This window comes from Mauremys reevesii, linkage group 2, assembly GCF_016161935.1.
Source record: "Mauremys reevesii isolate NIE-2019 linkage group 2, ASM1616193v1, whole genome shotgun sequence".
In the NCBI taxonomy this organism is placed as follows: Eukaryota; Metazoa; Chordata; order Testudines; family Geoemydidae; genus Mauremys; species Mauremys reevesii.
Genome location: NC_052624.1, coordinates 56,855,925 through 56,870,501, shown reverse-complemented (window position 1 = coordinate 56,870,501; position 14,577 = coordinate 56,855,925). Strand labels below are relative to the sequence as shown.

Below are 14,577 nucleotides of genomic sequence, written 5' to 3'. Positions count from 1 at the left end.
CATTTTCCCTTTATTTAATTAATGTTTATAAAGTGCTTGGAGATCCTTGGATAAGGATGCTAAAGAAGTATTAAAATTATTCACTAGTAGGTTTTAAATGAGTATGTGGTATAATGGTTTAACTATTGGTTCTTAGAAGTAACCTTTGCTATGCTCCATCATCAATCAAAAAAGACTTTTATGACTCCATATAGTGCTTCACTGACACATTAAGACCCTGATTCAGCATGGTATTTAAGCATGTGCCTAACTTTAAGCACATAAGTAGTCCCATTAAGTAAGGTCTACAGCTAGATTCAGCCTGGCTGGTACAGGATGGCGCAAATTCCACCTTCCTGAACCAGCAGTCCCTTACAAGCCAAGGAGGATGCATCCCTAAATCAGGGCAGGAGGTGTTTCCACAACTGCCCTTCATTGGGGAAGCTATACAGGGATAGGACAACTTAAGTTTCTCTTAGAGACTCTATAGCATCCCTGGTGGCAGATGCAGAAGTGGGATTACACAGACTAAGAAGCCAGCATAAACCAGAGATGAATCTAGCTCATAGCTTGTAAAAAAATTTGCATCTGGTTCTCAGCTCCATCAAGCTTTTGCATTGCCAGTCAGCACAGCACTTTGAGCTAGATCCACAAAGGGACTTAGGTGCCTACGTGCCTCTTTAGGCACCTAATGTCAACATTTAGGTGCCCCTGGTATTCACAAAACCTTCACTATCTTGCTGCCTAGCCTGTGGGTGCCTACATTTCTGCCACTAAAGTCCCCTAGGCACCTAAGTTTCTGCAAGTAGGCATGTGCAAAACCACCTAATTTCAGACACTGCTGAGTCATTTGGTGCCTCGCTCATTCCTAAGCGATGGCAGGATTCTCAAACTAGGTATTCCCCTGCCTGTCTCACATGCAGGGCCCAGTCTGATAGGAATGCTCTGAGCCCCACTTAACCCTCACAAAAGACAGCTGGGTATGAGACTTTGTGGGGCTGGCTGTGTATTTCCCATTATACCCAACAGCTCAGTGGTTAGAGCACAATCCTGAGCTGTGGGAACCTAGATCTGAACTCCCACCTGCCTGATTTGGAGCAGGAATTTGAACCCAGATCCCAAGTGTGTGCCCTAACGACCATTCTAGTGAATATTTTGGGTGAGTTTTTCAATCTCTCCCTTTTAAGATGTTCCACTTGGTATAAATAATTAGCTATTCATTGGAGCAATGCCTTGAACTTGCCTTTCCCACATCCCAGATGAGTTCCCCTAACTACTGGGGATATTTAATTATTTATATAAAGTGGAACAGCTTCAACAAGAGAGATTGAGAGACTCATCTCTGAATACACAACAGCCTGGTGATTTGGGCACTCCCCTGGGAAGTGGCAGGCCCTGAATTCAAGTCCCTGCTCCAGAGCAGGGATTTGAAAACAAATCTCCCACATTCCTGGCTAGTTTAGGTGGCTTCCTTGCTGGCTTCTGTGAATCCCTTTCTTAGGTGCCTAACTCTTCCCATACAATGCATGGAGCCTGGGCACCCAGTTTGGGGCTGTGAATTCTACTGGGCAGAAGGGCAGGTAGGAGTCGAAACACCTAACTCCATTTGTGGATCTAGCCCTTTGTGCTAGTGTTGCTGGTATCTCCCCAATTTAAGGAAGGGAAAATGTATCATTCAAATTTGCTTTAGATAAAAGGAAGCAAAAAGAAAAGGTTGGCGGTAGACAGTTGGTGGAGTGTCAATGCACTGGAGAATCATTCTGCACATGCAACTCTCATTTGCAGTGTGTGTTCAGGTCTAAAATGTTATAGGCCATTTCAGTAATGTTGGCAGTTTAGCATCCCATTGCTATCAGTTTGCTTAGTGTCTACTGAAATGCTGACCATAAGGACCTCATTCGATATTACTTCTCCAATCTACTCTAAATGGGCTACACCAAGAAATCACGCAACACATTATTTTTAATTTAAACCAGGACATAAGAATTATAGGCAACTCAGGAGGTCAGCTGAGAGCAATAGCAAGATGCTCTAGTTCCTTGAGAGAGGCAGGTAGCTCTGCAGAGCTGAACTTTTGGGTCCTAGAGGAAGAAGGGTGGGTTACATCAGAATGAATTTTGGGAATTTTGAGGTAGGTAGTTGTTGAGTGCCATTGCAGAAGATGATGTTACTACCCCTGCTATAGCCATTAGCAAGGAACCATTAGCAAGGAAGCCAGTCGCAATGGGGTGGACTCAACCAAATGGTAGGTTTAGGGGCGGCTCCAGGCCCCAGCACGCCAAGCGCGTGCTTGGGGCGGCATGCCGCGCAGGGCGCTCTGCCGGTCCCGGGAGGGCGGCAGGCGGCTCCGGTGGACCTCCCGCAGGCGTGCCTGCGGAGGGTCTGCTGGTCTCGCGGCTCCGGTGGAGCATCCGCAGGCACGCCTGTGGGAGGTCCACCGGAGCTGCAGGACCAGCGGACCCTCTGCAGGCATGTCCGCGGGACCGGCAACCGACAGAGCGCCCCCCGCGGCGTGCCGCCATGCTTGGGGTGGCGAAATGGCTAGAGCCGCCCCTGGGTAGGTTAAAACTTTGTGACACCCACCCCTTACACGGTTTCAAGTTGCTCTCTAGGGCAAGTTGAAATTTCCTTAATGGTTAGGTGAGACATACAATAGTTCACACTTAGGTAGCCAGTGACCTGTAGGGAGACAGTACTGCAGCAAAGAGCAACAAGCCTAATGTTGACATTAGAAAGAAAATATGACACAGTACATAAGTACAGATGATTTCACTGAGATCACCCCTCTTACTCAACTGTATGACATCCCAAGTAGCTCCAGTCTCTCATGAGTAGTGTGATGATGTAACATAAGCATGGGAGACAGAAAAGTAATACACTGAAATCATGTCACATATTACAGTGTTCTTAATGACTTGCAATTTACAGATACTGGCATTCCAGAATGCAGAGCAAAGACTGGATCACTCCCCAGTGTGCAAACAAGGCTGAGATTTCTTGGCTAGGATTATCTTGACTATTTCTTTAATTAAACATACTCAGATATTTATGAATCCTGTTGGAGGAATAAAAACACCTAACATTAAAGGGGGAAAGCCTTATAAATGAAGGGTGTTTAACAGATAATAGTACACTGCTTTCTGATGATGCCTGGAAAACAGTAGTACTTTTGTATCAGAAGAGTATGTGCCAATTTCAAATCAGCATTTAATGAACCTAGGCAGGAAATGGGGGATGGGATAGGGGGTATAGTGAGCTGGTCCTCATCTTGAGGCTAAACCCATATATAGGAAACCTGAGGAGCAGAAAGTGAGTTTTTGTCAAGGCTTAGGATGGATCTATAGTGAAAGCATTTCCTTTTATTAGCTCATAGGCTGGTTTTAGAAAATCATAGGGAAGCAGAAGTAGTGACACTAAATTTGACAATAGTGACTGTTTAATTTTTTTAAAATTCAACAGGCAGCAACTTCTGTATGTTTCCAAGATTTGTTGCATCCTATGTAAGAATGTCAATTTGTTCCCTATAGCTCATGCTAAAATCACTATTCCTGAGTTCATTTAGAGAAATAATAATAAGGAATGTTGTGATGTGTTTAAGTCCACAAAGAGAAATACGACAAAAATAAAGAATTAGCATACTATTTAATAATTTTAATTGCTGGTTGGTATTTTCTGTTTATTTTTGGTTACAGATGGCCGTTTTATTTGGGGCCTGGAGGATCACATTTTAAGTTGATTTGAATATATTATGTGGTATTAACATAATATATTATATTGCATTGACAAAAAAATTAAATTGCTGAAATGACTAGTAGTTGTATTACTAATCATTTAAATTGTTTTTAAACTTACAGTCTTATATCTTAGAAGTAGCAATAAAGGCAATAACATTTTCAAAGGCTGATTTTCAATAAGTAGGATGATGCTTTAGACTGGTACAATTTACCAGTCAATTACAGAAATAAAAAGGAAACCTTAACATAATACAAGACTGGTTGTAATATACTCTCATCCCTAAAAAAGAGTGATTTAAAATATCTAAATAAAAAGGGGATAAAGTAACTGTGGTACATTCTATAAAAGTGAAGGTCAGGGAAGATAAATGGACAGTCTTTTAAAAATATAGATCATTTTGGATACTGATTCAAAGACTCCTAATTCTTTGTTTCCACAGACAGAAGCCTGAGCCTGCATCCTAACTTAGGTATGTTTGTACATCAATATGGGTGGGGCAGCCACAGCAATACTTGGGGAAACCAAGGCTGCTTAAGACAGGGGACCGCTGCTATTTCAAAGAGCAGCAATCTGAAAACTACTGGGGGAAAGCATATTTGTCGCTTTCTGTCCCCAAAGGATCTGGGGGAGAGGCTGGGAAGAACACACATACACACTTCCCCAATAAAGGCAGTCGAGGGAGGAGTACCTGTGCCATGCCAAGAGTCTGTGGCTAAGGCGAGTGCCTCATCTCACCTCATCAGCATGCCATTCCAGTGAAGACAGCTGAAGAAAGAGGAGCATATTTGCTCCCCAAGAGTCTGGGCAGGCAGGGTGGAAAGAGGGCTCAGGATAAATGCACTCACACACAAACATCTCTGAAGTAGGAGGGACCAGAAGCTCCCAAGTCCTTCCCAATAACCTAGACAGCATAGAGGGCAGAAGAGTACCACACCTCTATCAGCGAGCAGGGTAGTTGATGCTATTGTGGGCTCCCTCCTGAAGATTCTGGGATGTCCAGGACCCTTCCAAAGATGGCAGAGAGCAGAGGGAAAGGAGTTCAGAGAGCAGGGTTGCCAGTTTTGAGCTTCCTGCTCCATCAATGGCTTGCTGGAGAGCTGCCAGTGGCCCTTACTTTACTGGAGGTGTGTGAGGGTCTCAACTTCATCCCAGGATGCACTAGCTTCTGGGAGAGGCATAAATACTCACTGTTCGGTTTGGTGGTTTCTGGCTGCTGCTATTTTAAGCTGCCCCAGCCTCTTCAGCCACCTCAGAATATTTGTATTTATTAAAGGCCAATATGTGCCATTTAGTTCTCCCGACCCTTTTATTCACTAAGTGATCTCTGTGCTTAGAACGTCACTTTCCAACACAATCTGGTAATGGGGAGTTAATTCTTTGGATACTATGGGCATCTCTTATGGCTGGCACTCTGGAAAATGCCAGCACATTATACTAAAAGTTCACTGGCTCTTTAATTCTGGTATTTTAAAATGTCATTTCAGGTTGAAGTTAGATTTATGAGAGAGAAAGCCATTTGCACTATTTCCTCTAAAGTGTTTCCAAGAACTACACAGAACATCCATTCGGATGGGCCTGACTGTTGGGTGGTCCCAACAAGGCTAGAGCGTCACGTACTGTGGTGAAGGATGAAGATGCTTTATTTTTCTGGCTTGCATCACCTAATCTGTTTTCAGCATACACAGAAACTGTTTCCTGATCAGCCGCTTGGTTTAAAGGGAATGTTGATCACATGTGAAACCTTTTAGCCCTTTGCTTTATTTTAGTTTTGTAAAAGGTAAAATGCTTTATTTACTCAGGCTAAGGTAAATATCCAACCCCTAAATAAAAAAACAGGGTTAGTGAAACACATGTTAAAAACAGCTAATTCGATTAGAGGGGATATTTCAGCCCTTTAGCTTCCTTCAGGCTATGGAAGCAGATTTAACAAGGTTAGTTGTTTTTCATCTATAGCCTAAAGAAGGTTCAGAACTGAAATCTTCCCTCAAGCCCTTTTGTAAATTCCTGCCATGCATTTTAGAATCTCCCTCCCTGTTTTTCTTCGTAGTCTACATATTAATGTAAAACCTGGTTCATTGGCCATCCCAGGAAGTATTAAGCTTGCCTAATGAAGTCTTTGCTGATTTAGGTATATATATTTTATATTGTACCATATCCTCTTGCAGAGAATTAGGTGCCTTTTCAATCTAGGGAGATGGAGCAAATGATGAACACTGGTTTGGATTCTCTATTGACATTTGGCCTCTTTGTGTCACTTGGGAAGCAAAGGCAATGGATTCTGGCTTCCAGCTGCCAGAAGAAAATTCTTCTTATGGGGAGCACTTGGCATGTATGTATATGCCAGATCTGGGCCCTGCATCTGCCTTGACAAAATTCACATTGACTTCAATGGGGCCTGGATTTTACCTATAGAGCTTTAATACATATTATGTAGGATGCATAGACCACATTGTGTTTTGGGTTTGCTGGAGTCTTAGGCATGTGCATACCTAGCTCCAGGTTATTAAATGCCCTTGCCAAAGCTGAGGAGTCTCTTTCTTCCTTCTCCATACCACTCATAATTTGGATATATTTCAGCTCATGGCTTATGTACATTATGTAATTTATGCAACGGAGCTATTTGTTCCCATTGCTTTCACATAAGTTGGTATGTAACCACTCCACGTACTGGCCTCCAATAAAAGTCAATTTCAATAAGAACTATGTGCATGAAGTGTTTCCCTGATCAGACCCATAATTTTGGTGTTAGCCTACAGAAAAGTTTGTTATATTACGTTATGGTGTGATTCTATGACTTAATGGCTTATCCTGAATTTTCCCGTGGCATCACAGGGAAAGCCAGATTATTTAAAAGAGGATCCTTTCTGCTATAAGAAACAGAGGAATAATAGGTAAATAAAAAAACAGTCTTGGAATATGAGGGGGGAGGGGAGTCATTAAAACTCATAGTGAACTTCCCCACTCCCTTACCCCTCAAATTTAGAAATTTAGACCCCACTTTAACATTATGGGAGGAAAAAGGTGCAGCAAGTCAGTTACCTCTCAGTACACCTGTGTGAGGGACAGCCCTCATTTGGTTAGTTAGGGGTCGGCTCAGGCTCATGGCTGGCAGTACTTGGTTTAGAGGAGATATCCCTGCATTGAATTAGCATCATCCCCACTTCCACCCCAGTATACCCAACAGTGCTAGCTGGGAAACTACACAAAGCTACCCTTTCTGTGGGTGTAACTAGCTAGTCCCACTCCCCATTGCACTCTCTCCTAACATCCATAGAGTCATTATACTTTACACAAGAAAAATGACTCTCTCCATTGCAGAAGTGCCAGAGCTAATCCCGTTACCCCGGCACTCCAAGCTTTTGCAGGGCCACAATTTGACCCTTTGATGCTTGATCTGTAGACTGCAGAATATTCATGCTCACGTCCTCTAGTCCTCATTCAAGAAGGAATTATTTAATACGATGATTAAATCCCAGGGATTTTAATCTCGGAAAAAATCCAACAGTGATAACTCATCTGATGGCTGGCAACAACTACAACACTGTATTTCACTAGCCTGCAGAAGCCCAGGATTAAACGTCACCACCTTCTCCCCGAATTTAAAAGGACATTAATTTCCTCAGTAGATGAAAGCTCGGGAGGTCTACACTATCTAGGCATACTGCTTAGAGTTGTGCAAAGGTAAAGCGGGATGTCAGCATGTAGAGACTTTGCTATAACAATACATGATGCCAAGAAAACTAAACACAAAAAGCAATATGTCTTGATTTCAGCATGGATAACTCTGGGGCAAATTCAGCTCTGGTATAAGAACGTGCAACTCCATTGAAGTCAGTGGAGGCTGAATTTGGCCCTGAATATTTGTTAAACACATGTTTCAATAGCTCCTATGATTCTGTAGGTATGAAGGCTGATTTTGTAAAAGGGACTCTCATGTTAATCAAGGCGGGGGGGGGGGAGAAAACCACCTGTTTAAACTCTTAATTAGGCATAGATACTGCACATCCACAATGAACTTAATTAAAACAAGTTTACTTTCAGATATACTCTTTTTGTTCTGGGATATAATTCCAGTCCCCTAAAACTTAATTAGCTAAATATACAATGTAACCTTCCATCTGGTAGAGTAATTTAACTGGAATAATTGTACACCACCATAACTCAACGAGACACTGAGGAAAAGCATTGAAATGCTATTTCCTTTCCTTTGGAAGAGAATTATGTACAATTTCAGCATGCTTTGCATTTCTAACAGTTAAATCCAACAGGGAGGTATCACTCTCATTTATATTACTTTCCCATGAGAAAATCAACAGCAAAGTATAAAGCTTGTGCCGTTATTCATGAACAACTCTGTAATACTTATTTGGCTTTAGCTAGAACATGTTATTTGGCAGCTAAAACCTTTAATTAGAGTTGTGGGTTTGAACAGATTTTTATTGAAACTATGTTTTGTAGGAGCTTAGAGAAGTATAATCTTTACTAACCAACATATTCTATTTTGGATGGGCTGATGTCATGTGACTTCCAGTATTCACCTCTCTCTCTTTTGTCACCTTTCTATATGCTTTGATTTGTTTTCCCCAGTTTTCAACTTTTCCCTGCCACTGGTACAGTAGTGGTGAAATCCCGGCTCCATTGAAATCAAGAGGATCTTTGCCATTGACTTTAATCTTGTCAGTATTTCACCCTCAAATTTTGACTCTCTGGGAACTCTCTTATTTGTAGGGGAGAGATTTTCAAAAGCCCCCAAAAGATTTAGGAGCTCAAGTTTCACTCACCTTCCATGGGATTTGTGCTCTTACATCCCTAAGGCGCATTGGAAAATCTTCACCTATATGTATGTATTATGTGATCTATTCTACACCCATACTCAAGCCAGGTTCCCCTTGGCTTCAAAGGGATCTTTGCCTGAGTAGAGCAAAGGGGCCCAGTGTCTTCTGCAGAGCATGTTCATTTTTGGAAAGCTTTCTGTGTAACAAAATCAGCATGTATCATATTAAACACTGCACAAATGTAAAATACATAGGGTGCAGTTTTGACTATTTGTTTTCTACTTAGGAAACAAATTAGCGTGAGCTCAGAGAAGAGTATGACAACAGGGCTGGGAGGACTGATGTAAGAAGAAATTATTCTAAATATATTGCCATCTATACATATGGGTCTTTAGAGATGTGGTAACACAGTTTTCTTTGCAGAGGAACTTACAAATTTAAGGACCTGATCTTGCTGACGCTTATAGCTGTGCTAATTTTATTCATGAGAAGTCCAGTTGGCATCAGTGGCTATGTGATTAAAGGTAAGCATAAGTGTTGATCCTGTATCAGAGCTTAAATTAGATATCACTCAAAATACATTGTTAGCTGAGAATACAAGTTTCTCATGTGTATTTCCTATCAACTCAATCACTTAAAATCACTGAAGTAATATCCAAGCCAGCCTCTATTCATAAGACTTACCATCCAATCATCATAAAACTCTGCAGCACTCACAACCCAGAAAATGAAGGAGACAAAGGGAGCATTAAGAAGACAGTAAGGGACTAACTTTGCATAGCTTGGCTAAATGATGACTAATTGGGGACACAGTAATCATCTATCCACTAAGGAGGCAGAGGAATTATTTAGTGTAATACAAGGTGCTGTAACTACAAGTAATGGGACTAAACTAAGAAAAGAAGATTTGCATTTAAAATGTACTGGCCGGAGGTGGGGGAGGGAGCATCCTGAAAGTGAGCTAGAATAGTCATTTAAAGGGAACCCTTTTGTTTGACACACTGAAAAGTAGAGTGTATGAATAAAATACATTACAAAGAATGTCCCGCAGACAGAGGGATGAACTAAGGGTTTCATCCTGCTGGACTTGAAGTATGGATCAAATCCTAATAGGGCAGGTCCTTTCTGTGATGCTGTCTTTAGGTTTATTTTATCATATTGATATTTTTGTGTTAGATTATTTTGCAGTGATTTACTTTTTACTCGGCCTAAACTGCAGCAACACAACATTTACAACTCTAACTCAGGTAGCTACAGAACATTAATAGTACCAAGTAGATTGCAACAGTATTATATTTCTTCAGAGCTATTGGGCTCCAGTACAAATTGATTGCAACTTTCCTCTAGCCTGTTCATTATATAAATCCGGAAGAAGCTGTTAACATCAGTTTGCTTCAGATTCATTCTTTAATCAAAAGTGAAAGTCTCCTCTGTTTCTCAAACCTATTATTACTAATTATGCCCTCCAAACTTATCAATAGAAACTTTAACAAGGCTAAAAATTCCACCTAGTAATTAGCTGTTACAGGAGAAGAAGAGTCTTGAAGCAAATGGCCTGGGAATCAGGATATTTGACTTTTATTACCAGCTCTGCCAAAGATTTCCTGTGTCTCCCTGGGTAAATCAGTTAGGGAAAAATTCTCAAGAGTGTCTACTAAATTTGGCAACCAGTTTCGGGGAGCCCTGGATTCTCAGCACCTCAATGTCAGATCACAAATAAGGAGAAGAATGTTTTCTTTGCTGTATTTTCACTGTTTTAAAAACAAATATGCCCTTGCCATTTAATAATGGTATACACTGTCCTAACCTCTAAAAGTGTATGTATATGCCCAAAGAACCTGAAAATAACTCCCTTCTGGAAATCTGGTAATTGAAGATTTGGGCACTTTCTAGACTTTTTAAATGAAAGATCTGCAATTAGGAGACCCAGAAGAAACCTACAAATACAGTCTTTTCATATACTATTACTTCACAGGGGGGTGTTTTCCTAGAAAATGTAGACAGAGGCAGAATGAGGTGGGGGTGGGGGTCAGGAAGGAGAGGAAGAGAAAGACTTTCTCATACAAAAAGTTTTTCTTCTCAATTGCAGTCACTCCTGCAGATTAATGAATCTCTAAGCACAGAAGAAACCACAGTAAGGAACAAGTTTAATTACTTTCTTAAAAAATACATTTGCTGAGTTCTGATACAAGAATCTTCTACCTCACCACAATAAAGCCAGGTTACCTGCTAAGACTGTGTTGTTAGTATGCTGCCTAATCAGGCTAGTCCAGTGTGGTCCCACTGTTTTTGTGTTTGGAGCTTCACTATACACAGCACACCTCTCCTCTCCTTTACCACAAATGAACTCTTTGCTTACACTAAGTTTTTATTTTCCAGTGTGAAATAATACAACAGCATCAAAACAGCACCTTGTACTATTACTAACTAAATATAGTATCAGAGGGGTAGCCGTGTTAGTCTGGATCTGTAAAAGCAGCAAAGAATCCTGTGGCACCTAATAGACTAACAGACGTTTTGGAGCATGAGCTTTCGTGGGTGAATGCATCCGACGAAGTGGGTATTCACCCACGAAAGCTCATGCTCCAAAACGTCTGTTAGTCTATAAGGTGCCACAGGATTCTTTGCTGATTTAACTAAATATACTGTTCTGAGTTTCATTTGTACACACTTCCAATATTTGGCTAGTAAGCCGCAAACGTTCTTAGATAGTACTAAACCACAGATGAAAGTTTGCAGTTAAGTCCACTAACAAAGTAAGGCACTAAAGACACAGAATCTAGACAGCTCCTTACAGAAATTGAAGTGTTGATCAGCAGCACTGGTTTTCAATGTCTGCTTCAGGTATTTGTGCTGTTGTGCAGTAGTTGTCAACCTTCTTTCATTTGCAGACCCCTAAAAAATATTGAATGGAGGTGCGGACCCCTTTGGAAATCTTAGACATATGGTAGTCTACAGATGCCCAGGGGCCTGTGGACCACAGGTTGAAAACCATTGTTCTGTGGTAATGACAACCTTTCATGGACCCCTTAGACATAGTTTGCGGACCCCCAGGGGTATGTGGACCACAGGTTGAAAACCACTGCAGTACAGCTATTAACTTGCAATTTATGCTCAGTGTGAGGAAAATAACCTCCAAAACGTTAGTCGTTAGCCCTAGCTAGTACACAGGTGAAACACAGACTATCTATAACTCTAGCAAAATGAAAACATTACCTTTAGTAACAATTTCAAGAATAGCACCATAACTAACAGTTTATAAAAGCAACACACAATTTAAATATGAAATTAACATGCAGAGAGGATAACAAGCTGCTATTAGAATGTTGCAATATAAAAGTCTAGTTTTTTGATTGCCAGATTAGGACTCCAACCCATGGTGATGTCCTCTGGAATTTCTTCCAACGAACGCCAAGAAATAATGCAAAATGAAGGCAGAGGCTCCATCTATAAGCAATGTTTTAAAAAGGCCACATGGCTTTAGTTAAAACAGAGGGCTAATCTTCATTTGGAATTTACTGGCTTTTGCTGGTTTGCATCAATACTAGAGCATAGAAAGTGAAATGTTACAGTTACAAGAAAATGCAAACATTCTGGCTTTATGCCACAACATTTTTGTATTGTTTCAACAAGGTGAAAAGTAAGTTTTGTTTTGTTAGAGAACAACTCTTCCCCCATGAAACTCATCCAGTTTGTTACATATTCATTTTCAAGGAGCCTAGTCTAAAGATAACGTCTTCCCAGTTAGACATACAGAGAATTATGGAGTTCAGCACCAAATGGCTCTCATCTAGACAACAAATGTGAATGCTGCAGTGCAAGGAGCTGCAATCCTTGGCCTTAAGCCCCAAAACTAGTGTCAAAGCCCTGTGCACTAGAACTGTACCACGTTTACTACACACAGGTCCCTCTACACCTTCTGGGGGATGAACAATACATGGGCTCACAGTCACTGGAGTGGTGTGATTACTCTGGAATCTAATGATAAGCACGTAAATATCAAGACTCCTAACTAATAAGCTACAATATCCAGTTATTCTGGATTTTTGTGTCTTGTAGGCAGAATTTGAGTAGGGTCATTCTCCCTTTTACAGTCTGACCTTTGAATACAATTGAACATATTTAGTAGCAAGACCTCATTTCCCCAGGATGACAATGGTGGGATAGGGAAGGGAAGGTTGGGGAAACAGTCTGCTGAAATAAAAAAAAGGAAAACCTCATGACTTACGTATGTTTTTTTCCTAATACTGTGTTTCTTGTTCACAGTTTAGCTGTTGGGATAGCATTATTCAGCTTTGCTTCTCATTCCTATATGCTGAATCTAAACTAACTAAATATAATCGAAAGTATCCTTTGAGGGCACCATGTAAATGTAGAGAAGAGAAAGACACCTCTTGACTTTATGTTAAGTACATCAATAAGAACTTGGGAAACAAATCAGAACTATTATTAAAAACTAACCCTTAATTTGGGTTTTAGGTATCCCTTTCTTAATGTTCAACAGAACGTAAAGGTTCGTTTTCATAGCAATTGCTGACTGCATGCAGGTTCAGAATCACAGAATTTTGCTAGAAGCCAGTGGCAATAAGCATTCATAGCCCCAGGAAAAGGGGAAAAAAAGGTTCACCCTGGTGGCAAAGGTCAGATTTCTGCAGGCAGAGAGCCTGTCTATATATATGAATGTTCCTGGGACATCTTTGTCTGATATGGTCCCATGAGGATGACACAGGCTCCACAATGTCCCCTCTGCCTAAGGGATGGCCCTATAGCCACCCAGATCAGTTTGGGGTCATTTGACTTGTGTTGTTCCAGTTCCTGTTGATTTTACTCTGAACCCGGGGAACAATCATTGGAACCTTTGTGGAGCTGTTGCTGAAGGCTTAAATTAAGACTCTTCTGCTACTGGGAGTGATTTAATAGGCAAACAAGATATTTGTAAGAGTTGCTATATTAACAGATATATAGAGCTATCAAATACAGTTCTTTGCTAAGAAATGACATACTGAACGTATCATCTCTGTTTACATAGTAGAATATTTAAGTAAAAGTATCAAATAACACTGAAGTGACAAAAAACTGCTACGCTAATGAATATATCATATCATTATTTGTCTATTTAGGTTGTGTGTATTTTTTTAAAGAGTCATATACTTATGAGTTCTATTTGTAACTGATGCACTGCATGCCCAAATATTTGGAATAATGTATGGAAAACATCTGCATTTAATTATATTATAGTCCTCTTATACAGACAATGGGAATTGAATTAAGGAATATTTTGAAACCCCCACAGAGATATAAAAGTATTAACAGCTGCACAAGAACTTTACTGTTACAGTGTTTGAAAATGTTTTGTTTTACAGATCAACAGTCTGACACATCATAAATATCAATCATACTATTTAAAATATGTAAAAACTGAAGGAAAATTAAAACCTGCATTTTCAAAATGCAGGAAAATTCACGGCATTTTAGAAGGTGCAGACTGTATTATTTTGTTTTCCAAACAAATGTAAACATATAGCCTGTTGGCATGGAAAATACATCTTGAACAAGGCAGTTAAGCAAAAAACTGCATAAGGGCTTATTATGACAGAATAGCCTGAGTAAGCTTTTTATAGGATCCTTATATTGCCACCATGGTGTACCAAAAGCAGACTGAATAATTCAGACAGAATAAATTAGCAGTTTGTTTTTCATTCTTTACAAAAACAAGCACTAAACTATTCTTGTGAAAACATTAGGGGATATAACATGAGCTGAGTGTCTGTCCTGAAGAATTAGATGTAGATTGGATTTTCTTTCTGGATGCTTACTGGTTTCAAATGCCACTTCTCTTCTATGTCAGTACCAGTTCTGCAGTTAGTTTTCAATCTCTCAGTGATTGAAGCACATTCAAAGGCAGTTAGCACAGCAGGGGGGTAGACTTTCTCTCAGAATGTAACTGTATCACTCAACAGCAGCCACATGCAACAAGGGATCTAATGTTTTCTTCTCTCTTCTCCCTCACCCCCGTAGTGTCTCCCAGCATTCTTGGATGCCAGTCACCACACCAACAACCTGAGGAAAGGGGCACCAAGTCTCCACC

General features: G+C 40.5%; 1 protein-coding gene across 2 annotated transcripts in view; it reads right to left on the bottom strand.

Moving 5' to 3' along the window:
- The window catches only part of HDAC9 (histone deacetylase 9), a 666,736-nt gene that overhangs the window by 267,642 nt on the left and 384,517 nt on the right, over window positions 1–14,577 (bottom strand). The gene's annotated exons all lie outside the window — the stretch shown is intronic.